Genomic DNA, 27,431 nt, shown 5'->3' on the forward strand with positions numbered 1-27,431 from the left:
TATTCATGAAAAACAATCATGCAATTTGTCCCACGGTTTTAGGAATCTTTAGTTCTTTTCAAATTCCAGCTCTTCAAAATATATACATGCCAAGTTATTCTATTGTAATGAACATGAAGAGATAAAGACTTTGCCTCAGACAGCTAAACAGATTATATTTGAAATTATTATTTTAGAGTTATTTTTAGAAATATATTAAATAAATACTCTTCAAAACCCCTGCCAATGCATATTAAACCTCAAAATAAATTGTCATCATATAGCAATAGTACAATCCACAAAAGAAAAGCTGTTTTTTTGATATTTTAGAAAATTAATATTATAATTATTATTGTTAAGATATCCAAATAGGTACTCATTTATGCATTCTATATTAAAATGTCCCCACAAAGTAGCATGACACACCTCAGAAACTACTATCCTCACAGATATTTCTCTAAGTACCACATACTCATATTTTTATCCTGGATTTTGATTTTACATAAATTGAATTATATTTTGGAACTCTTCCACTGTATGAAAAATAGGTCTATCATTTTTTTAAGCACAGCAGAATATTCCTAAAAATTTTTCCTCATAATAGGTATTACTCTGTACCAAATATTCTCTCTTTTATAAAATGCTGCAATGGATGTTCTTGAACACATAACTTTATATTTTGTTTCCAGTATTTCTGATAAATAGAAAGCATGTAATTGGTGGATAAAATGATATGCATTTTATATTTGGTAGCCAAATCATCTGAAAGGGCTATCCATGTAAACTTTCGGCAATTGTGTGTGGAATGAGCGTTTTCTCATAACTTTGCCAATTATCAAGTATTTTTTAATTGGTTTAATGGTATTCCACAGGTTTCTTAATTTGAATTTCAGAGGTCATTTGAGATATTGAACACTTTCACTATGTTTGTTTAGTTTATGGGTCATTGTATTACTTCTTATATTAACTGACTCATGTCCATAGTTAATGACAGTTCATAACACTTGCTCCCATTTATTCTGTGGGACCCCTTATTCTTTTGAAATAAAAATTTATATAAATGTGTTCCAATTTATTATTTGTATAAATTCTGGATGGTTTGTCGCCTTGTTTATCAAGGCCAAAAATATTGTTTAAATGTCTATATCTATATTATATATTAATATCTTTAATTGTGTATATCTACAGCCATAGACTACTATATATGTAAGTGCTGGTATCTATGTTTGTGTGTATACTGTTTTGTGAGCTGTTTCATTGACCTGGAATTTATTTTTGTATATAAAAAGTATATATAAAAACTTTATTTTTTTTCCTCAAATTGTGAGTCATGGTTTTAATATAACTTAATACAGCCCATAATATTTACCTGTAATATATATAAATCCTCATATATACGTGAATTTTTTATTCAGTTTAGTTTTGAGCTAATTTTATTATATGAATTGAAAGCAGAATGCTGCAATAAAAGATTCTACCTAAAAAGCCTGCAGGGGATTTTTAGCCTACTTCCTGCCAGTTTAGGCTTTTATATTTAGAGTATAGGTTAAATTATCACAAGTATTTTTAGGCTAGGTTTGCAGATTTCTTGGTAATGAATTTTCTGTTAAAAACTTAAAAGAATCCAGTTGATTTGGTTCAGGTATGTTCTACAGTAAAATAAGCACAGCCAAAACGTCTGATCATAATTTTTAAACCTAAATATTCTTTTTTATTTAAAGGTGTCTTTTCTTGGCTTTTCAGTCTCTGCCTTCTTGAGTCCATCGAAGACCATGGGCCTCGACGAGAAGATTAAAAAAAAAAATTCATGGCAAAATTGTAAAAGTACAAATAAATAATTAGATCTTTGACTCTTTTCTTGCATATATTATAGCCAAGAATATTGCTTTGGAGGTCCTCCCAGAAGGCTCTAAGATAGAATATTTTCTTTTCCTATTTAGTTTTTTTTTTTTTTTTAATCAATTACCTTTTCCAAGGCTTTGATGTACCAAATTAGTGGACTCCTAGTCAGTTTAGATAATAGCCCACATGCAGAGAGCTACCTTTCACAGAACTGTATTCCTTTCCATTTTTTCTGCAATTGTCTAACTCTTCTCAGAGGTCTTCTCTGTTACCAAAAGCTGTAGATACAGCCACTATGTCCCAACATTCTGGTGGTTAGATAACAAGATCCATTGCTCCAGAGTCATTTAGTCTGGTTTCCAAATCATAACAGATGAGTGTTACATGTACCAAAAGTTTTGCCAAGGCATAATCAGAGCCATTACTTTTTAGCACGCAGTAACTTCTGTCACTATCAAGTTCAATTGAATTCTCATTGTTTTGTCAATGCTTTAAAAATTAGTAGCTTATAAAATAAGTCTGTAAGAGTGTTCTATTGTCATTTCAGTAGAACAGTAAGGTAAACAAATACATGTTATCCAATATTGCTATGTCCACAAGGAAATATATCATTTAGAAAGATAACAATGCACATCTTTATTAGTTAAAAAAAATCACAGTTTTAGAATACAAAACCTTTTGAGATCATTTTCTCCTGATCTCTTATTTCAGATATGATCAATTTGAGACCTTGAGCTATTAACCAGAAACCTTAAATCATGTAGAGATCATGACACGATTAGCCTAAATTTAAGTCTTTTTATCCTTAAAGAAGTTTGTGTTTACATAAAATATTCAGCTTAACACTTTCAAATTAATTTCACATGGCCCAGTAAATAGAGTTCAGGGAATCAGTATTTTCTGTTCAACCCAAAGACTGGAAGAAAAACCTAAGAATGAACCCTGGGTTACCAAATAATATGAAAAAATATACAATACTACTTATAATGAAACAAACTATTCCTATACCAAGAAGTCACTCTTTTGAAGAGGCTATGCTTCTTTCAGAATAAAAAATACTGATTCCAGCTGGGCGCAGTGGCTCACATTTGTAATCCCAGTACTTCGGGAGGCCGAGGTGGGAGAATTACTTTAACCTGGGAGTTTGAGACTGGCTTGGGTAACATAGTGTGACTCTGTATTTATTTTAAGAAAAGAAAAGAAAAGAAAATATTGATTGCTGGTTGGACCGTATTGTTCATCATCCTTGTCTGAATTCACTGCCGATGCCTAAGAACTATGTCATCTTTAATCAATTTATGAAAAGATTAAATATCACAAAGAAAAATAAAAATTACACTTCTACAAAGGAAGTGAAAAAAGTATATAAAGGTACAATTGCAGTTGAGAATTATTATGAAGTTGCTGATCAAAGGGAAGATTCACTGCAGAATGTTGCAACCTACAGCATAAAAAAAAGTCTAATGTATTCTTTTCCTTGGCAATTCATATCGGATTATACCCTGTCGCAATCTTTTTTAGAAAAATTTAATAAGGATTTATAACAGAGAAAAAGATTGTAATTACTATCTCTCAGATGAGAAATTTATTCCATTTTAAGACAGATAATTTTAGGTCAAACTATATAATATAGTGTGTTTTAATTCCATTCCTATAAATAGTGCTATTTCAATATTTCACAGAACTATTCATGGATAAAACTTCTTCCCCTTGTAAGTACAGTGAGTTACCACAGAGGTATAGAATAAAAAGAGAGAGAGACAGAGACAAGAGAGAGAGAAGAGTATTTGCATTATTGTCTGGGATGTTTTACTGATAAAGAACAGAAATATTGTACTTCCTCTCTGAAAAAAAATCGCAATTATCGTATTTCCTCAATATTAGTAGTAATTGGCTTGTTTATAGCTTTAGTAACATATAATCTGTGAAAAAACAAACAAATTGCATTATGCCAATATTTTCTTAATATAAATAATTAAAATTAGAGCACAAACCAAAATAGAAACTTTATTTTATATTCTTAACAAAAATGTAAATGGGTAAATACTTAATAGATTTGTTAGTAAATATTGCAATAAAAAACCCACACCACAAAATCTGTACTCACTGAATGCATTTTCAGTAAACGAAGGAATGAACTGAACAGTAAAATATTTGACTGGTTTTTCAGCCCAGTGATTTTCAGACGTTAAAGAATTTCAGTTGAAATTGTAGTATTTAGATCTGGTTGTGTTTGGTTCAGGAAATATTCATAGCTTTATAGAAATCCAGTGCACTTCCTCAAACACCACCAGCTCATGGTTCACATGTCAATCAACTGGAGTCGGAGATAAAGAGGGAATTTGTAAAGGCCCCATTGAATGCTGCTGGCAGCCGCAAACACATAAGTAAAAAGAGTATTAGGAACCATTCTGTTTACAGCAATTAACTGGACCCAAAGCCCTGTCAGCAGTTCCGGTAGTGTGGTCCTTCTTTGTGTCTGTTCTTTAATATTCAAAACTTGTTCAAATAGTGTGAAAAATTGAATACATCCCCTGCTGCAACTGATACATATGATAAACTCAGAAGCTACAGCTAGAATGATGCATATTAATGCATCCAGTAGCTATCAGCAAATGGAATGTCTGACAGAAAGCAGTGACTTCGTGGAAATTTAGTGCTAGCAAATGTATTTATCTTCAGGATGAAACATGTGAATTTTAATAAAAATCCTCAAGCCAGCAATTAACTGGCCATCCAGTTGATAGCATTTAACAGTGCTAAACTCATTCTCTTAATAATTCAGTGAATGTTGGCTCTCACTTTTAACATTACATAGCCATATGACTGAGCCCTATATTGTACTTTTTAAGACCAAGTGACCATGTAAGGTAGCAAGGAAGGTGTTAGTTATGTGTGCCAATATCAAATAATTGGCAGAGCACTCCAGTGCTGCCTATGAGTAATGTGAATTAGTGGATGCTCTTCACTTGAAATCCCCAAGATCATTCTCTTTCCACATACGGTTCCGTTCCTCCTTGCAGCTTAAAACCACCATGTACCACCTCAAAAAATTGTCACAGGGACCCCAAACTGCTCCCTGCCATTAACATATTTGTTTTCTAAAATGTATTAGATCTTTACTTAGTCTACCAAATCTTCATTTGATACTTAACATAATACACAGAAAGAAAATTATCCTTTTATTGATTTATGGTATCACAAGAATATTAAGAACTGGCTCAATATTCCAAAGAAGGTACTTACAATAGAGCAGGAATTGATAAACTAGTGTGAGAAATAGGCTCACTTTACCCTAACAGGTAGGGTGACTTCATTTTCCTAGAAAAAGAATGAAGTGTAATTCCTATGTTCTTAGTTTATTTGTATGTTTTAAAATATTTGATTAAATTATTTATACTTTATTCACAAAGTTGTGTAATCATCACCATGGAAAGAAATACTGCATCCATTAGCAAGTACTCCTCATTCCCTCCTGCCTACAATTCCTGGCAACCACTATTCTACTTTCTGTCTCTATTCATTTACCTAGTCTGGACACTTCATATAAATGAAATCATATCTTCTGGTATTTCATGTCTGGATTCTTCCAATTAGTTTAATATTTTCATGGTCAGCCATGTTATAGAATGTATCAATACTTCATTTTATTTTATGGCTGAAAAATATTTCACTGTATGGAGAGACGTGACTTAGTTTATGAATGTATTTGTTAATGGGCATTTTGGGCTGTTTCCATCTTTTTGCTATTATGAATAATTCTGCCATAAACATGTGTAAAATGTTTATAAATATACATTTTCATTTTTCTTGGGTATATACCTAGGTCTGGAATTGCTGGGTCATATGATAATTCCATATTTAAAGTTTTTGTAGAACTGACAAAGCATTTTCCAAAGATGTTGCTCCGTTTTATATTCCCACTAAAAATATATGAGAGTTCCAAGTTCTCCACATACTTTTCATCACTTTTTATTCTCTGATTTAAAGAAAAAATCTTAGTCATCCCTTGGGTTTCAAGTGGTGTTTCATTGTGTTTTTGATTTGCCATTTCTTGGATAACTAATAATATTGTGCATCTTTTCAAGTGATCTGATTATTGACCATTGATATATCTTCTTTGAAGAAATCTCTGTTTGGATCCTGTGTCCATTTTTTTGAAATTATTTTATTTTTGTAGGTACATTGTAGGTGTATATATTTATGGATTAGATGAGATATTTTGATACAGGCATGCAGTGTGTAACAATCACATCAGGTTAAATGGGGTATCCATCATCTGAAACATTTATTCTTTGTGTTACAATCACCATACTCTTCTAGCTGTTGTTCTTTTTTCTTTTTTTTTGAGATGGAGTCTTGCTCTGTTGCCCAGATTGGAGTGCAATGGCACGATCTTGGCTCACCGCAACCTCCGCCTCCCAAGTTCAAGTGATTCTCCTGTCTCAGCCTCCCAAGTAGCTGGGATTATAGGCATGCACCACCACACTGACTAAATTTGTATTTTTAGTAGAGACTGGGTTTTTCCATGATGATTAGGTTGGTCTCGAACTCCTGACCTTAGGTGATCCACCCGCCTCGGCCTCCCAAAGTGCTGGGATTACAGACCTGAGTCATTGTGCCCATCCACTTTTAGTTGTTTTCAAATGTACAGCTAAATTATTTTGAATATAGTTACCCTGTTGTGCTAGCAAATACTAAGTCTTATTTATTCTTTCTAACAATTTTTTTGGACCCATTAACCATCCCCACTTCCACCAACTGCCCACTTCTCTAACCCAGCCTCCAGCGACAATCCTTGTACTGTCTATCTCTCTGAGTTGAATCATTTCAATTTTTAGCTCCTACAAATAAGTGAGAATATGCAAAGTTTACCTTTTTGTGCCTGACTTATTTCACTTAACGTACTGACTTCCAGTACTATCCATGTTGCTGCAAATGACAGGATTTCATTCTGATGACTGAATAGTACTCCATTATGTATATTTACTGTATATTTCTTACTCATTCATCTATTAATGGACACTTAGGTTGCTTCCATTTCTTGGTTGTTGTGAATAGTGCTGGAACAAATATGGGAGTGCCGATATCTCTTCAACACACTATTTTTTTTTCCTTTGGGTTGTATACTCAGAAATGGGATTGCTGAACTTTACAGTATATCTATTTTTAGTTTTTTGGAGAATCTCCAAACTGTTCTCCATAGTGTCTGTACTAATTTACGTTTCCACCAACTGAGTATTAAGGTGCTCTTTCAGCTTTTGTTTGTCTGGGAAAGTCTTTATTTCTCCCTCACGTTTGAAGGATTTTTTTCAGATATGCTATTCTAGGGTAAAATTTGTTTTCTTTGCAGTGTGTTAAGTGTGTCATGCCACTCTCTGCTTGCCTTTAAGTTTTCCATTGAAAAGTCTGCTGCCAGATGTATTGGAATTCCATTGAATGTTGTTTGTTTCTTTTCTCATGCTGCTTTTAGGATCCTTTCTTTATCCTGGAGGTTTGGGAGTATATTAGTCCATTTTCAGCCTGCCAATAAAGACAAACGGGAGACTGGGCAATTTACAAAAGAAAGATGTTTATTGGATTTACAGTTCCACATGCCTGGGGAGGCCACACAATCATGTTGGAAGGAAAGGAGGATCAAGTGACACCTTACATGGATGACGGCAGGCCAAAAGAGGATTGGGCAGGGAAACTCCCTCTTATAATACCATCAGATCTCGTGAAACTTCGTTATCACGAGAACAGCATGGGAAAGACCTGTCTCCATGATTCAATTACCTCTCACTGGGTCCCTCCCACAACACATAGAAATTCAAGATGAGATTTGGGTGGGGACACAGTCAAACCATATCAGGGAGTTTGGCTCTAAATACCATGAGGTAGTCTTCTTTGGTTTAAATCTACTGGGTATTCTATAACCTTCTTGTGCTCGGATTTTGATATTTTTCTTTAGGTTTGGGAAATTTTTTGTTATTATCACTTCAAATAAATGTTCTACACCCATCTCTTTCTCTACTTTCTCTTTAAAGTCAACAACTCTTAGATTTGCCCTTTGGGGTTATTTTCTAGTTCCTGTAGGTATGCTTCATTATTTTGTGTTCTTTATTTTTTTTTCTCCTTTGACTATGTATTGTCAGGCAGCCTGTCTTCAATCTCACTAATTCTTCTGCTTGATCAATTCTGCTATTAAAAGACACTGATGCATTCTTCAGTATGTCAGTTGCATTTCTCACCTCCAGGATTTTGACTTCATTCTTTTTAATTATTTCAATTTCTGTGTTAAACTTATGTAATAGAATTCTAAATTCCTTCTCTGTGTTATCATGAATTTCTTTGAATTTCCTGAACACAACTATGTCAAATTTTCTGTCTTAAAGGTCACATATCTCTTTTTCTCCAGATTTGGCCCCTGGTGCCTTGTTGATCTCATTTGGTGAGGTCATATTTTCTTGAATTATCTTGATAATTTTGGATGCTCATCTGTGTCTGGACACTGAAGAGTCAGATATTTGTTGTAGTCTTTGCAATCTGGGCTTATTTGCACCTGTCCTACTTTGGAAGGCTTTCCAGGTATCCAAAAGGACTTAGGTGTTGTAATCTAACTCACATTTGCATTAGGGGGCATCCCAAGTTGAGTAATGCTGTAGCACTTAAAGACTTGTAGAGGCACAACCTTAGTGGTCTTGAATAAGATCTTGATGAACTCTTTGGATTATCAGACAGAGACTCTCTCTTCCCCTACTTCCTTTTGACCAAATGGAGTGTCTCTCACTTTTCTCAGCTGCATGGAGCTGGTAGTAGGCTGACACAAGCATCACTGTGGCCACTACCACTGAGGCTGTGCTGGGACAGACCTGAAGCCAGCACAGCACTGAGTCTTGCCCAAGGCCTAAAGTAACTACCTGGCTACCACCTAAGTTTTCCCAAATCCCTGACCTTTGCCCATTTTTAAATTGGGCTATTTTTCTTTGTATTATTGAGTTGTTAAAGTTCCTAATATTCTCTGCACAAGTCCCTTGTCAGACATATAATTTGCAAATATTTTTTCTTGTTTCTTAATTTGTCTTTTTACTTTAGCCATGGTGACCTTCAAAAAGCAAAACTTTTTCAAAAAACTGTTATAAACTATATGTCTATTTTTATCTTGTTTTTGGTGTCATATCTAAGAAACTTATCTAATCTAAGGTAATGAAAATGTATAACAATGTTTTATGTAAGAGTTTTATTGTTTTAGCTCTTATAGTTGGATCTTTGGTCTATTTCAAGTCTATTTTTATATATCATGCAATGTAGGATTCCACTTCATTCTTTCTCATGTGGCCATCTGGTAGTCCCAGCATCATTTATTGAAAAGACTTTTTTTTTTTTTTTTTTTTTTTTTTTTGAGAGAGAATCTCGCTCTGTCTCTCAGGCAAAAGTGCAGTAGCACGATCTCGGCTCACTGCAACCTCCACCTCCCAGGTTCAAGTGATTCTCCTGCCTCAACCTCCTGAGTAGCTGGGATTACAGACGTGCACTGCTGCATTCAGCTAATTTTTGTATTTTTAGTAGAGACGAGGTTTCACCATGTTGGCCAAGCTGTTCTTGAACTTCTGACCTCAGGTGATCCACCTGCCTCGGCCTCCCAAAATGTAGGGATTACAGGCATGAGCCACCACGCCCAGCCAGACCATTCTTTTATACATTGAATTGTTTTGAACACTTGTTGAAAATTAATTGACCAACTATTAATAGGTTTATCTTGCACTGCCACTCCTATTCTATTGATCTATATGTTTATCCATATACCAGTATCTCACTGTCATGTTTATGGCTAATTAATAGTTGTGAAAAAGAAGGTGTGCATCATTTGACCTTGTTCCTTTTCAAAATTTTGTCTATTGTGTTTCCTTTGTGTTTCTGTCTATACTTTAGGATCAGTTTGTCAACTTCTCCCAAAAAAGCAAAAAGAATTTTGATACAGATTGTATTGAATCTTTAACTCAATTTACGAAGCATTACCATCTTAATAATATCTGGTTTTCTAATCCATTGACACAGAATGTCCTTCTATTTATTTAAGTCGTCTTTATTTCTTTTAGCAATATTTTGTAGTTTCTGTTGCATATATTATTTCCTTTTTTATTAAATTTATTTCTAGATGTTCTATTTTATTTGATGCTATTTTAAGTTGCACTGTTTTATTTTGCACAGTTCACTGTTAGTGTATATAAACCTAATTAATTTTTGTGTATTTATCATGTATTCTGTAACTTTTATGGCTCATTTATTAGTTCTAACAATTTTCTTTCTTTTTTTTGTTTTTAGGATTTGTTATATACAAGATTATGTCAGCTGTAAATAGTTTTACTTGTTTCACTCTAATATTAATGTTATTTATCTGTATTTGCTGCATATTTATCTGGATAAACCTTTAGTAAAATATTGAGCAGAAGTGTCCAAAGCAGATGACGTAGTTTTGTGTCTGATCTTAGAAGGAATGCTTTAAGTCTTTCAATGATGTTAGGTTACAGTTTATCATAGATGCCTTTTGTCATAGTGAGAAAATTCCCTTCTTCCTAGGTTCTTGAGTACTTTCAACATGAATGTGTTCAGATTTTGTCAAATACATTTTCTGCACCTATTGACATGATCATATGGGTTTGATTTGTCCTTTAGTATATTTATATGGTATTTTAAACAGATTGATTTTCATATGTACCTGGCCATAGTATAAAATTAATATGACCAACTTTTGGGGTTTTTTTATATTGCCTTTTCATAAGTTTTAAGAATGTGATATGTTTAAGAGTTTGATAGGTTTTCTTTTTCTGTCATGACTTTGATTTTGGCATCAGGGTAAGACAGGTTTATGAAATAAGTTGGGAAGTATCTTCTTTATTTAATAAAAACAAGAACTATATTTGTACATTTTTATGGGGTACATGTGACATTTTGTTTTATATATATAAAACATATATATAATTATATATATTTTTATTTATTATATATTTTTATTTATTATATTTATTTATTATATATTATATGTATATATAATGCATAATGATCAAATCAGGGTATTTAGGATATCCATCATCACCTCAAGTATTTATTTCTATGTGTTAGGAACATTTCAAGTCATCTCCTCCAGCTATTTTGAATATACAATACATTGCTGTTAACTGTAGTTATACTTCACTATTCTGGTAGTGAATATTGGAACTTATTATTTCTGTTTAACTTTACATTTATACCCATTAACCAACCTCTCTTGATCCCTTCCCTATGACACACACACCCTTTCTATCTTCTGGTAACTATCCATCTGTTCTCTACCTCCAAAAGATAACTTTTTCTGGTTTCCACATATGAGTAAGAATATCTGATACTTGTCTTTCTGCACCTGGCTTATTTCACTTGACATAATAACCTCCAGTTTCATTCACGTTGCGGTAAATAACAGTATTTTATTATTCTTAATGGCTGAGTAGTATTAGATTGTCTATATATACCATATTTTCTTTATTCATTTATCCATTGATGGCCATGTAGATTAATCACACAACTTTACTATTGTAAATAGTGCTGCAATAAACATGGTGGTGCAGTTATTCCTTTGACATACTGATTTTCTTCTTTTGTATAAATACCCAGTTGTGGGAATACTGGATCATATGGTAGTTCTCTTTTTAGGTACTTTTTTTTTTTTTTTTTTTTTTTTTGGCTTTTTTGTTTTGTTTGGAGAAATCTCCATACTGGCTCTACTAATTTGCTTTCCCACCAACAGTGTATACGAATTCCCTTTTTCCACAACTTCCAGAATCTGTGTTTTGTTTTTGTTTTTGTTTTTTGTATTTTTGATAATGGTTATTCTAAGTAGAGTAAGATGATATTTCATTGTAGTTTTCATTTACAGTTCCCCAATGATTAGTGATACTGAGCATTTTTAAATATACATGTTAGCTATTTGCATGCTTGTTTTGAGAAATGCTTCTGTCTTTTGCCCATTTTTTAATGGGATTATTAGCTATTTTGCTGTGGAGTTCTTCTGAGTTCCTTGTACATTCTGGATATTAGTTCCTTGATGGATATATAGTTTGAAAATATTTTCTTTCACCCAACAGGTTGTCTCTTTACTCTATTGGTTGTTTGTTGTGCTGTGCAGAAGCTTTCTAGTTTAATATATTCCCATTTGTATATTTTTGCTTTTATTGCCTGTGCTTTGATGTTTTAGCCATAAATTTTCCTAGACCAATATTCTGAAATGTTTTCTCTATTTTCTTCTAGTAGTCATTTGATAGTTTTAGATCTTGTGTTTAAATCATTATATCATTTTGAGTTGATTGGGTATATGTGAGAGACATGTGAGAGATTGTGTATATGTGAGAGTCTGGTTTCTTTCTTCTGTATCTGAATATTCTGTTTTCTCAGCACTATTTATTGAAGAAGGTATCTATTCTATAATGAATGTTCTTGGTGCCTATTTTGAAAATCAGTCAGCTCTAAATACATACATTTCTTTCTGGATTCTCTATTTTTGTTCCATTGGTTTATTTTTATACCAATAGCATGTTGTTTTGGTGAATATAACCTTGTAATGTATTTTGAAGTCAAGTAGTGTGATACTTCTAGCTTTGCTCTTTTTGCTCAAGATTGTTCTGGCTATTTGGACTCTTTTTTGGTTTCATACACACTTCAGAATTTTTTGTTTCTCTTTCTGTGAAAAATGACATTGGTATTTTCCTAGGGATTGTACTGAATCTGTAGATTTATTCATGTAGTATGGGCATTTTAACCATATTAATTATTCTGATCTGTGAGCATGATATGTATTTCCATTTGTTTGTGTCACGTTCAGTTTTTTTCATCAGTGTTTTGTAGTTTTCCTTTTAGATGTTTCGTTTTTAACCTCTGATAGAGTTTAGATATTTGCCCCCTCCAAATCTCATGTTGAAATTTGATCCCCAGTGTTGGAGATGGAATGTGATGAGTGGTGTTTGGGTCATGGTGGTGAACTCTCATGAATGGCTTGGTGCCATTCTTATGACAGTGGATGAGTTCTCAGTCTTAGTTTTTGCAAATTTCACTGTAAAAAAAAAATAAAGATAAAAACAAAAAATAAAAAGAGAGTCTGGCAACTCCCTCCTCCCTCTCTTTCTTCCTCTCTCACCATGTAATGCCTGCCCCCCTTCCCCTTCTCCCAAGAGTGGAAGAGTGTAAACTTCCTGATTGCCTCACCAGAAGCTAATACGGGCACCATGTTTCTTGTACAGCTTGAAGAACCAAATGAAAATTTTTTTCTTTATAAATTATTCAACCTCAGGTAGCACCTTATAGCAATGCAAACATACTAACCCCACCTCCTTGGTTAAATTTATTATAGATTTTTATAGCTACATAAAATGCCTTCCTGATATCAGCTAATTCATTATTGGTTTATAGAAACTCTACTGATTTTTGTATGCTGATTTTGTATCCCTCAACTTTATTGAATTTTTTTATGATTACTAAGGTATTATCGTGAAGTCTTCAGATCTTTCTAGACATAAGATCATGTTGTCTGCTGAGAAACAATGTGACTTCCTCTTTTACAATTTGGACTTCTTTTATTTATTTATCTTGCCTGGTTGCTCTGACTAGGAATTCGAGTATTATGTCAGGTAAGAGCAGTGAAAGTGGGCATCCTTGTCTTTTCCAGTTCTTAGAGAAAAGGCTTTCAGCTTTTCTCCATTTAGTATTTTATTAGCTGTAGGTTTATCATTTATGGCCTTTATTATTTTGAGATATGCTTCTTCTATGTCTAGTTTCTTGAAAGTTTTATCATATTGAGATGTGATCATATGGTTTTTGTCTATCATTCTATTGATGTGATATATCACATTTACGTATTTGAATATGTCTAATAAGCCTTGCATCCCTAAGACAAATGTTATTTTATCATGGTCTATTACCTTTTTGACATGTTGTTAGATTTGGTCTGCATGTATTTTGCTGAGGATTTTTGTGCCTATGTTAATTGGGGATATTAGCTAGTAGTTTTTAAAGATTTTTTTATTGTGTTCTTGTCTGCTTTTGGTTTCAAGGTAATGCTGGCCTCATAGCATGAGCTAGGAAGAACTGCCTCCTTTTCAATTTTGTTTGGATTGTTTGAGAAAAGTTGGTGTTAATTTTTATTTGTAGTTTTGTAGAATTTGTCAGCACAGCCATCTGATACTAGGATTTTCTTTGTTGGAAAATATTTTATTACTGATTCAATCTTGTTACTGGTTTGTTCAGGTTTTCTATTTCTTCTCAATTCAGTCCTGATAGGTTGTATGTGTCCAGGAATTTATTCATTTCCTCTAGGTTTTCCAGTTTGTTAGTATATAGTTGTTTATAATAGTCTATGATTATCATTTGTATTTCTGTAATATCAGTTGTTATATCTAGTGTTTCATTTCTGATTTTGTTTATTTGAGTCTTCTTCCTTTTTTCCTAGCAGCATTGTCTTTAAAATAAACCATTTTTCATTTTGTCATTTATATTTTTTTACTCTCTATTTAGTTCTGCTCTGATTATTATTATTTTTTATTCTATTAATTTGGGGTTTGGTTTCATTTTACTTTTTCACCTCCTTGAGGTGCATTGTTCTATTCTTTATTTGAAATGTTTCTACTTTTTTAATGTCTGCATTTATTCCTATAAACTTCTCTCTTAGAACAGCTTTTGCAGTATTCCATAGGTTTGTGTTCCATTTTCATTTGTTTCAAAATATTTTTAATGGTTTCATTTGCCCAGTGACTGTTCAAGACTGTTTTTAAACATTTCATATATTTGTACAGTTTCCAAAATCTCTCTTGTTATTGATTTCTAGTTGTATTCCATTGTGGTCTGAGAAGATATTTGATATGATTTTGAGTTTTAGAAATGTATTCAGACTTGTTTTGTTTCCTAATATAAGATTCTATCCTGAATAATTTTTCAGGTACTGATGAGAAGGATGTATATTCTGCAACTTTGGAGAAAACATTCTGTATATGTCAGTTAGGCCCATTTATTCCAAAATGTGGCTGAAATTTAATATTTCTTTGCTGTCTAGATGATTTTTCTCTTGTTAAGCATAGAGTGTTGAAGTCCTCAACTATTATTGTATTGAGTTTATTTCTCCCTTTAGATCTACTAATACTCTTTATAGATCTATGTGCTCCAGTGCTGGGTGCATACATATTTATAATTATTATATCCTCTTCTTGAATTGCTCACTTAAAGGTCAATACATTATTATATAATAACCTTCATTATCTTTTTTTTTTTTTTTTTTTTTTTTTTACTATTTTTAACTTAAAGTATGTTTTCTTTTGGTATAAATATAGCTAGTTTTGCTCACTTTTGGTTTCTCTTTAGGTGGAAGTGCATGTGTCCCTTTTCTTGCAATCTAAATGTGTTCTTATAGATTAAATGAGTTTCTTGTTGGCAGCATATAATTGGGTCCTGTGAGTTTTTTTGTTTGTTTTGTTTCATTGTTTTTTGTTTTTTAAATCCATTCAGCCAGTCTTTTTATTTTAAGTGGGAAATTTAGTCCATTTAAACCCAATGTTATTATTATGTTAGGTTATTATTGAGGTGTTAACATATTATTAATATGTTAGTATTTATTCCTGTCATTATGTTCATTGTTGCCTGATTGAATTGTATATCCTTTGTTGCTTTCTTTGTCTCTTATTGTTTATTATTGTGGCTTTCTGCAGCAAGAACATATGAATCCTGTCACTTCTTCATTTCTATGTTTGCTGTATCAGTGCGTTTTATACTTTCAGGTGTTTTCATGATGGTAGATATTCTTTCACCTCCAGGTGTAGGACAACCTTAAGAATTTCTTATAGGGCCAGTCTAGTGGTGATAAATTGCTTAGTTTTTGCTTGTCTAAGAATAACTTTATTTCTCCTTTGTTTCTGAAGTAAAACTTTGTTGGATATAGTATTCTTGGCTGACAGGCTTTTTTTTTTCCTGGAACTTTGAAAATATCATTCCATTCTCTCCTAGCCTGTAAGATTTTTACTGATAATTCCACTATTAATCTGAATCGGGTTCCCTTACATGTGACTAAACAGTTTTCTCTTGCTTTTTTTAAGAATTCTCTCTCTCTCACTCACTCAATCTATCTGTTCCTCTCTTTGTTTTTTTGAACAACTTGAGTATAATGTGCCATGGAGAACAGATTTTTGGGTTGCACGTATTTTGAGATCTCTGAGCTTCTAGTATCTAGTATCAAATCTCATGGTAGACTTGGGAACTTTTTGACTATTATTTCATTAGGTAGGTTTTTTGTGTTCCTTTGGTCCCTTCACTTTCTGGAACAAAATTTGTATATTTGATTGCTTTGTGGTGTTGTATATGTCATATAGGTTTTGTTCATTCTTGTTAATTATTTTTTCTTTATGTCTTTATATCTTATTGGGTCATTGTCTTCAAGTTCTAAAATTTGTTGTTTTGCTTGTTCTAGTCTATTGTTGAATCCCTGTAATGAGTTTGCTCATTTTACTTTTTGAATTCTTCAGTTCTAGAATTTACATTTTTTAATGATCTCTAGCCTCCTGGTGAATTCCTCAGTAATATCTTCTATTGTTTTTCTGATTTATTTTTTATTGGTGTTGTATTTGTCTCGCTGAACTTCTTTAATAATATTAGTTTGAATCCTTTTTCTGGGATTTATAATTTTTTTTTTCTTTTTCATTGGTAGCTGCTGCTAGATAATTATTCTGTTTCTTTGGAGGTTTTATATCTTCTTTATTTCATGTTTGTTGTATTCTTGCATTAATACCTGTGCATCTGGTATAACAGTTACTGCTTCAATTTTTTTGCATTGACTTTCATAAGGGAAGAATTTTTTCTAAATATACATCTTGGTGTTTATTGGCTAGGACATTTTAGTTTTGATTCTGGTGCATGCAGTAGTGTAGTCACCATATCATTTTTTTTTCAACTGTAAGTGTTCTAACTAGTGTCTGTGATTCCTTTCGTGTCTTAGGCTACAGTTGTTAGTAGTAATTTGGGTGAGGTTTTGCTGGGAATGAAGACATCAGGGTGGTCAGTCTTTGGGTCTTTGGGCCTCAATGGTGGCAGTTGTGGGTTGAATGTGCCTGCCTTTGGGACACATGTTGGTATACTCAGGCACTGGTGTTAGTGGGTCCAAATGGACTAAATTTGGGGCTGCCAGGTTTCTTTCTCTGGTTATAGCAATGGAAGTGGTGAGTAAGGTGAATGAGCTGGTTCTTGGTACTTTGGGTAACATTGACAATGGCAGTAGAGGTCGCAGGACAACTTTTGGGCCGTGAAGTCACATAATGGTGTTAGTAGTACTGCAATGGACTTGGTGATCCAGTCCTCATTCTCCCAGGTGGCACATTTGGGTGGGTGCCAGCTGTGGTGAAAGCAGTAGATGAGATAAGTCTATTTTCTGTCTCTCTGGGGGAGTGCGTGATGCCAGTGGTGCATGTACAGGGTGGGGTAATCCCCAAGTCCCTGGACTGTATGCTCAGGCACTCATTGGAGGTCAATGTCAGGCCAGGCAGGCTGTGATGGGGAGGGCAGGGTGATATCTCAGCCCCCCGGAGGAGTGCTTAAGTGGCTGCAGCAGCAGCGGTGGTGGGCAAGGGGAGCCTATCCACAGGGCACATGCAAGTGAGCTGTGGCTCTCCCTGCTGATTGGAGAGTAAAATTGCTGACAATAACTGCAGCTACAGGCATGTAATTGTAAGACTCTGGGGTGTATAATTCAGCTCTCAGTGGTAGCAGTAGTGGCTGTGAAGGGCAGCAGCAGCAGCAGAGCATGACCTCAGAGTGTGTGTGTGGTACCACTACTGCTGGGAGTGCAGGTTACTGTCTGTGCTAGCTGCCTCAGGTAACTATTCTCAGGTTCTAAGAAGGACACACTTTGGCTCCCTTTGTCCTGGAGTAAGCCTCCTTTGTGCACTGCACTGCCCATTTCTCAGGGTACAATACCCTGTGTTTACTAGCGTGCTGAAGACCTTGCTATTCTGCATGGTCTGAATAGTGTCACACATTTGCAGCCCATTGGGTGGATTTGAAAGAAATGTCAGTGAGGCTCTAGGGATGTGGAGATGTAAGGGTTATTTGGCCCCATGGAAGAATGTAGTCTCATGACAAATGACTTTCAAAATGGTAGTGTTGCAACTGCTTAGGCCCTGGGAGGTATGTGAGACCTGGTGGAGCTCCTATGCCATATTATGGCAAAGCCAGGCTATTCTCAGGGCCTGCTAGGCATTATTTTATGGCTAGGGTTGCAGGAGTCCATGGAGGGATGTAAACTGCTAGGTGTCTCTCAATTGCCCTTTCTTTGCCTGGGGAACCTCTCTAGGCTCCCAGCCCATCACAGCGAAGTTGGCTGCCTACCTTCTTTCTCCTTCCGCGATTCAGGTATTCCCTGTCAATTATCTGTTAAATTCCAGTGTTCTTTTAGATGCTGTATTTGAAGTGTGATTATTTACTTGTTGTTTTTGTTCTTCTTTGTGAAGGAGGTGAGTACTGTATGCCTCTAGTCAACCATCTGAAGTACCTTTCTATTCTATTTTTGGGGAGCAGTTTGTGTAATTTTTTTTGTTTAATTCTTCCTTAAATGTTCAGTAGAATTAACAAATAAAGACATCTTGACCTTGGATTTTCTTTTTGAAAATTTTTTTTTTTTTCTTAAATACTAATTCAATCTATTTGCTTGTTTTATTTTACTCAGCAGCAATACACTGTTACATCTTATTGGGCTCAGTAGTTTATGTCTATAAATTTGTCAGTTTCATCTAGGTTGCCTACTTTATTAGCATAAAATTGGTATGTTAATGGTATCCCTTTACAATCTTTTTTAACTCTCTAAGATCAGTAGTAATTACCCCTTTTTTACTGCTGTATTTATTTAGTCTTCATTCTGAGCACTGCTGATTTTAGTAATTTGAATTCCCTATCTTTTTGTGTTGGGGGGAGCAGGATCTTGCTCTGTTGCTCAGGCTGGAGAAACAATCATGGCTCACTGCAGCCTCAACCTCCTGGCCTCATGTGATCCTCCTATTTCAGCCTCCCAAGTAGCTGGGGTCAAAGGTGCACATCGCCTGTGTGTACCTGGCTAATGTTTTAATTCGCATAACAGGCTAATGTTTTTAAAGATTTTTCATAAAGATAGGGTCTCACTATGTTGGTCAGGCCAGTCTCAAATACCTGGGTTCAAGTGATCCACCGACCTTGGCCTCTTAAAATGCCGGGATTGTAGGTGTGAGCCACTGTGCCTGGCCTCCTGTCTTTTTAACTCGATCAATCTAGCTGTAAGTTTGTCAATTTATGAATACTTTAAAATATACTTTAAATATTTGTTGATGTTCTTTATTTTGACAAATTTTCTATTTTTCTATTCTTTATTTTCAATTTTTTTCTATTCTCTCTTGCATTATATACACTCTAATTATTTGTATTTTCTTCCTTCTGCTTGCTTTGGCTTACTTTGTTCTTTTTCTCGCTCCCTAAGGTGGAAGTTTTTCTTATTTATTTGAGATACGTTTTTAAAATGCAGCTATTTCCAGCTAGCAAATCGATCTAGGCATTGAGCTAAATGAATTAAATAAAATTTGGTATGTTGTGTTTTTCTCTTTTATGTATCTTTTATAATTTTCTCTGTGATCTCTTTTTTTGTTCTATTACTTATTTGGGGGCAGAGTGTTGTTTAATTTCCATATATTTGTAACTTTCCCAAATGTTATTTTTCTATTATTAATAACCAGTTTCATTTCATTGTTGTTAGAGAATATATTTCATGTGATTTTTATTCCTTAAATTTATTGACACTTGTTTTACATATGATCATACGGCCTATTCTAAAATATATTTAATCCGCCCTTGAGAAGAATGTGTATTCTGCTATTGTGAATGTCATATTTTTTAGATATCTGTTAGATGTAGTAGATTTATGATATTGATCAAGGTTTCTATTTTTTATTTTTATTTTTTTTTTTTGAGACAGAGTTTCGCTCTTGTCACCCAGGCTGAAGTGCAATGGTGCAGTCTCAGCTCATTGCAACCTCCACCTCCCAAGTTCAAGCAGTTCTCCTGTCTCAGCCTCCTGAGTAGCTGGGATTACAGGCACTGCTGCTACTCCTGGGTAATTTTTTTTTTTTTTTTTTTTTGTATATTTTAGTAGAGACAGTGTTTCATCATGTTGACCAAGATGGTCCTGAACTCCTGACCTCAGGTAATCCACCCGCCTCGGTCTCCCAAAGTGCTGGGATTACAGGCATGAGCCACCATGCCTGGCCAAGGCTTCTATTTTCTAGCTGCTCTGAACAGTCGTTCTATCAATTGTTTAAAGTAAGTGAAGTCTGTTGAATAATATATTATGTCTTTCAATTCTGCCACGTTATGCTTTATTTATTTTGAAGCTCTGCTGAGAGATGCATATTTTTTATAACTGTTTATCTTTTTGATAGATTCACACTTTCATCACTGTAGAATGTCTTCTTATCTTTAGTGTCAGTTTTCCATATTTGGAGTTCACTTAGCTTCTAAGATCTCATTATGTGAATGTTGGTAGACTTGATGTTATTTCACAGGCCTCTGAGAATTTGTTCACTTTTCTTTTTTGTTTTCCCATCAGCTTCTTACAGTAGATAATGTCAATGGTTCCTTTTTCAAATTTGCTAATACTTTCTTCTACCAGATCAAATCTTCCATTGAGCCACTGTAGAGAATTCTTCATTTGAGTTATTCTAATTTTCAACTCTAGAATTTATTATTTGTGTTGTATTATATGTATATGTAATTTATTATATTTATACATATACACATATACATGTACACACATACACATGCACACACATACACACATTCTATTTGTTTTTTGTATTCTATTTGGTTAGAGATTGTTCTCACACTATGCCTTAATTCCATAGACATGGCAATGGTTACTTTCAATTTTATGTCTGTATCAGTAAAGAGTCTCTAGAGAAACAGAACTAATAGCATATAAGGATATAAAAAGAAATGCACTATAACTGTGGGGGCTGATGAGGTTGAAATTTATAGGATCAATTGGCAGGCTGGAAACTCAGGCAAGAGTTAATGTTGCAGTCTAGAGGTGGAATTCCTTTCCTAAGCAACCTTGCTCTTAAGAATTTTCAACTGAATAGGTGAGTTTCACACACATTAATAAGGATAATCTCCTTTACTTAAAGTCATTTGATTGTCAATGTTAGCTACATTTACAAAATAGCTTCCAGCAACACTTAAGATTAGTGTTGATCAAATAACTTATATTAAAACAGCCAACTGGATACATAAACTAACCATTACAATGGTCATATTTATGATAGCTGATTTAAAGTGTTTGTCTAGCAATTATAATGTCTAGGATATTTTAGAAGCAAATTCTACTAGTATACTTTCCTACACCTTTGCACATACTTTTTAATTAAAAAATTGGACTTTGAAAACAATATACAAAATCTCTGGAAGTCGATTCACTTCATTTCCAGGGCTTCATTTTGTTATTGTTGTTGTTGTTATTGTGACTGCTTGTTTAGTGTCTTTTTTAAGCAAATTATTTAGAACTCATATTTTTTGTCAGATGAGGCCACTGAAGTACGTGCTTGGTTAGCTGCAGGTTTAAATAATTGCTGCTGATTATTTTTGATAAATGCCATAGGGAAAGGTTGTTCTTCATGAGTAAGTTATGAATCAGGCTAAATAAAGAAAAGCCTAATAGAGAGATTTCCCAGGGAACTGCCAAACAGGTCAAATACTCACAGTTCTTTAGGGATGGAGTTTATAGGTACCTTCAAATCTGTTATGCTCTTTTAAATAACTACTAGCCTACAACCTTTCATAGCTACTTTAATTGTGAAACTTCTTTTTAAAATCATCATAAAGCTGAGGAAAGAAGGATGGTAATAAGATTAAAACTTTACAAAGTTTTGTTCTTACCAAGATTCACCCTTTTTTTTCTCTCATGAAAGGAAGGAGATTTATTGCAAAGCAAAAAGTACACACTCAAGAAAAGGGAGTGTAGACATACTCAAGAGAGAGTCGTGCTTCACTATTTTTTTTTTAAAGTCCTCCTCAGATTTCCTAAGTCTTTGGTGAATTTTCTAAGCTCTGAAAAAGCTGGACAATTTTTGCCAGTGTTTTCATTGTCTTTTTGGTGGGATGAATTTTTCAGAGATTATTCCTTCACCATTCTGTAAGGGGCTACCATATATTTTGTGTTGGAAGTTGGAAGTGTGGTAGGTCTCACTGGGCTCTTCATAGGTTTGCCAGTGGTATTCTCCTGTTGCTTGTTACTTGAGGTTTTTTAGCTTGGTTGGTGTCATGAGAGGTGTAAGATTAGCGATAACCAGGTCTACGCATGTTTGTGTCTTTTTACAATGTCAGACTTTTATTGATGTTAGTTTAATCACAAAAGCCACAAGCTACATATAGTTCCCAAGGAGGAAATTTTTCTTAGTACTTTTTATTCACTTGGTAGTCAAAGCTGTGGGCACACAGGTCAAGCCACTCCACAAGTAAATCAATATTGTGAACCGTACATAATAGTACACTTAATCAATATATAAATGTTGTAGATTAAACATTACACAACAAACAAGGTAAGAATTAACATCAAGAGAAAAAGAGATAGGAGAAAGGATTAACAAACTAGTCCATGGAAAGTGAAGACAAAAGGAGTCCTGGTCTGGGCGAGGGTGGTCGTTAGGTCTTGCAAGGAAGATTCCAGAGTCTTTGATGTGGCAGAATCTTTGGCAGCAGAAGTCGAAGATTTCTTATCACAAGTGACTGTAAGACGGTGCCAGTTAAGATAGTCATTTTGAGCTGTTGAAAGTCTTTCTCTTTTATGGTTATGGAGTCTTCTGGTGGAACTGATAGTTGAAGAGTGTACTTGTTTGTGACCTTATCTGGTTGGATGTAGTCTTATTCTATTCATTTATTAAGCAAAATATCTTATCCTTGTTGGGAAAGTCCCCTATGAAATATGAAATGGGATATTTATCTAAGATGGAATTAGTTATGTCAAGAATGCTATATAAAGTTGGTGGAATGTATTTTTTAGCTATTCTGATTAAGGATCAGCCTTAGGCAGGTTCTTCTCTCTGGATATCAGCGGATATAATGTTTGCTATTTGCCTGCTCTACTTCCATATATAGTTTTGGATTCAGTACTTATTCCTGTCTCTGTGTCCCTGTTCTCTTCTCCCGACTTCAAAAAGTGTTCACCAATACCTTCCAGCAATTCCTTTAACCCATCTCTATTCATGCATGGATTAAGCACATTTGTACTTTGCACTCATCCCTTTAAAAATTTTATGTATAGCAAATGCTTTGTATGTGCCCGGAAAAAAGAGGAGAGTGATAAAGAGGAAGCGTTCCTTGCTACCTTTTCCACCATAGGTTAAAATTTTGGTTCACAAGAGATACAGGAAAGACAGATTCAGGTAGAATTTCTTGCCCGTTCTGCACAGCTACTATTCTCCTCCTGTAGTTGTGCTCTATGATGAACACTTCCTAGGGCTTTTCCAGTATTTTCTGTGAGTATGAAGTGAGGTTCGTGCATGGAGAAACAGCCTGCAAGAATGTGTAGAAAGTGGGAGAAAATTCATTTTCACACTCTCAAGTATTTTATACTGTTTTGCCAGTCCACACTTGGCCTTCACCAAATTACCAACTTTTCTAGCTGATCTCTTCTTACCAGTGTCTGGTTGTGATGAACCCAAATGTGTACATGTTGTGCAACTTTCTTTTTCCATTTAAAAATACATGTATTAGTATAAAGAGGGATTAATTTCCTTTCTAACTACGTAGTATTCGCTTTGTAAACATACTACAGTTTATTTCAATCAGTTTTCAAGCAATGGCTATTTGAATTGTTTTCAGTCTTTTACAAACAGGGCTGAAATTAACAGCTTATTCACAATATCATATAGATGATTGATAGATAGATAAATAGATAGATAGATAGATAGATAGATAGATAGATAGATAGATAGATGTAGATCAATATTTTCCAGTGTAAACTTTAGATAGATTCTAGAAGGGAATATATCTTGTTATATATATTTGACTTTGGAAAGGAGTAATTTATTTACCTTTAAAACAAACTAAAATTGATCACGAGGAAAAACATGCATTTCCTAAAATGTATATACTAACTGGAAATATATAGACCCAACTTTGTGTAAAAGTTATCACACACATGCACATGTCTGTATCTATATTTCTATCTGTTTGTCTATGTATCTATTATCTATTTATCTATCTTATCTATCTATTTACCCATCCATATAGCTATATGCAAATATTCATTGACTGTCTTTTTAACAATGAAAATATATTCAGATGGGGAATAGCCAGAAATATAAACTAAATGAATCATAGAGGAGCACTTGTTCTTTAAGTGATTGATACATGCTACTGGCTTTAATAATTAAAATTTTCTGATATTCAGATTCAAAGTGAATTTTATAAAAGACAAAAATAATTTCAGAACTAGAGATCCAGGAAATCATCCAAATGCAGACTGCGATAATGTTAAAGTTTTAAAATAAGTGGTAAAGTAAGTGCTGTTACTTGAGCTGTTTACCATTAGCAGAAATGAGTGCTGCATACCCTGCAAGAGTGTAATTTCAATAGATAAAACATATAGATGGGAAATAAACTATGAGAACTAATTGGTTGTTATTACCATTATAGGTAGTTTTTAGGCTATATATTTTTATTATTACTTAACTTTTCAGTGAAAGCTTAAGGTACTATCAAAATGATTCTTTTAAAAACCTAACGGTAATAACCTTCATTAATATAAGATAGGAATAATGGAAAAACTCAGTAATGATTCTATAGAAGCTATACTTTAGAAATATCAGGTTGTCTCTGTGGAGTAGGATAAATTGAATTTAGTGAGATAATTAATATGAAATAATTTTAAATATAGAGCCTTATATAAATGTTGGTTATTAGTTTACTAGCATATTAATGGCTTAAGTAGAAAAAGCACAGAAGCAGCTAGTTTAGATCAGAGGAACACTAGAGCAATCCTGATAAATACAAACCAAGTATAAAATTTTTAAAAAAATTAATGACATTGTAAACTATCAGGGAAATTTGTTTATTTTATTTGGGCAGCATGGATAAAAGCCATCAGAAAAGACATCAAGTGATCTCTCCAGTATTGTATTTCTGTCCCTATGTTTTCTTGCTTTAAACACCACATCCCCATGCTCACGCACTTCCAGTGAGGTCAAGGTCTAGTATGCCTGGGTTGTGCCTGGATTTTCAGATGACCTAGGCAGGAGCAATATAAATAATTACTCAATAGACCTTGGAGTTTGTGCTGTTAATCCAGACTCACAGAAACTTACATCATCATTATCATCGTCATCATCATCATAGATCCTAACTCATTTCTTTCTTGAAACACCTTTTTCATCTGGATCGATATTGTCCCCATTACAGAAGAAATAGAATAAGATGCACAAGAATTACTTAAATTATTCAAAATAACATTAGTACCACAAGAAAAGTTCAGGCAGACTGACTCTAAAGTCAGGTGCTTTATGACTGAGCTCTTCTTCTTGAGAAGATTAACACAATTGGCTTACTAGGACTACTTTTTTTCTGACAGTTCCAAAGCTAGTTGATCCAACACCCAGTACCCCCCAAATTCCATTTTACTTAGCTTTATTTCCCTACCTCCTGTTTATTTCTTACTTTTTCTTCCCCCATAATCATACTTTGCATTGCATGTTCTTGAATGTGGAATACTGATGTCTGACATTTTTGTTGAATATCTGAAAAATAATTTTTCATCTTTATTCCTTTCTCAAACATTCAAAAAGCTAACAAAGGAAAACATTACTGTACCATATTTAAAATAAAAAATCAAGATTAGTTGGGTCAAGCCTATCATGATTCAAAATTAACTACTGAAATATCTAATGCCAAAATCTATAGTCCAGGCACCTGTAATCCCAGCTACTTGGGAGTCTGAGGCAGGAGAATCACTTGAACCCAGAAGGCAGAGGTTGCAGTGAGCTGAGATTGCACCATTGCACTCCAACCTGGGCAACAAGAGCGATATTCTATCTAAAAAAGAAAAGCTGAAATCATGGTAAACAAGGTAATATAACAAATAGAGTCTGTTAAACAACAATTTATTTTCTCTACCAACAAAAGTAATTTTCCCATACATAAAGTCAGAAAGGGTATATATAAAAATTACTAATTTCTGGCATTCATGGGAAGAGTAAATAACTTTCCATGGCCCAACACCTGCTCTAATAATCTCTCCTCATAATTAGTTTATGCCTATCAGATTGAGAATAAGAGCCTGTATTCTTACTGACATTGAAAAATATGGTTAATTACCTGATTTCTTAATTGCAAAATTAACATCTTACTTGACTAATATAACTCATTTCAAAGTTAGGTAATTCACTTGAAGACAAAAAAAAAATTATCCATGGAAAAGCTCAGAGGAAACAATGATATATGATATTTTGTTTCTACTTGCACTTCAGTTTTTTAAAAATGACTCTTAAGGAAACTGTGTCTCCAAGGAATTTATCTATACACATACCCAAAGAGGTTTTGGATGAGAACTATGTCATTGATTTTAGGAAAAAGGAAAAAAAAAAAAAAAAATCCCAGTAATTTTTGACAATAATTTCTCTACTTTTCTCAGTGAGTTATTTTCATAAGGCTTTATCTTATTTACTTTTTACATTTTATTCACCACTGTTATTGTTTGACTGTGTTCCCACCCAAATCTCATCTTGAATTGTAGTTCCCATAATCCCTATGTGTTGTGGGAGGGACCCAGTAGGAGGTAATTGAATCATGGGGGTGTTTCCCCCATGCCGTTCTTGTGATAGTGAGTTCTCGTGAAATCTGATGGTTTTATAAGGAGCTTTCCCCTCCTCTTGGTTCTTATTTCTCTCTGCTTGCCTGTGAAGAGGAGCCTTCTGCCATGATTGTAAGTTTCCTGAGGCCTCCCCAGCCACAGAGAACTGTGAGTCAATTAAACCTCTTTTCTTTATAAATTATCAGTCTTGGGTGTTTCTTCATAGCAGAATGATAACAGACTAATACCCCAGAAGCAACTATAGCAACACATAACTTTTAAAAATAGTCAGTAAAATATGCTCACAAGAGTAATCATTCCACGTGCTATTTATCTAGATAAGCTTAGGCCTTTGATTCCTCATTTCCAGCCCCATGCTTCCCTCACTACTCCTAGTAGTTCATTAAGGTGCTTTTCCAGCTTTATCTGCAGCATATTTCTAATGAGCATGTTCCTCTGCTGAATCGCCACTCTAACCCTAGTCCAAATCACCATCATCTCTTGCCTAAGATTACTACAATGATTTTCTTTCTGACTATTCCAACTTCATACACTCTTTTGCCTCTTCTGCAATGTGTTCTTTATGCTTTATCCTTTTGAAATAAGAATCTGATGTCATCCCTCTTTTCTCCATATGCTGCTCTTAAACAGTTTACTACCATAGTAACTACACTTGTCAAAAGATCAGTTTCCATCCCTTGCTCATTTACCTCTTAATCCAAGCCTCAAAAATGCATGCTGGATTGGTATAACTAATTTACAGGAA

The sequence above is a fragment of the Papio anubis genome, chromosome 14 (genome assembly GCF_008728515.1).
Source record: "Papio anubis isolate 15944 chromosome 14, Panubis1.0, whole genome shotgun sequence".
NCBI classification, from domain to species: Eukaryota; Metazoa; Chordata; class Mammalia; order Primates; family Cercopithecidae; genus Papio; species Papio anubis.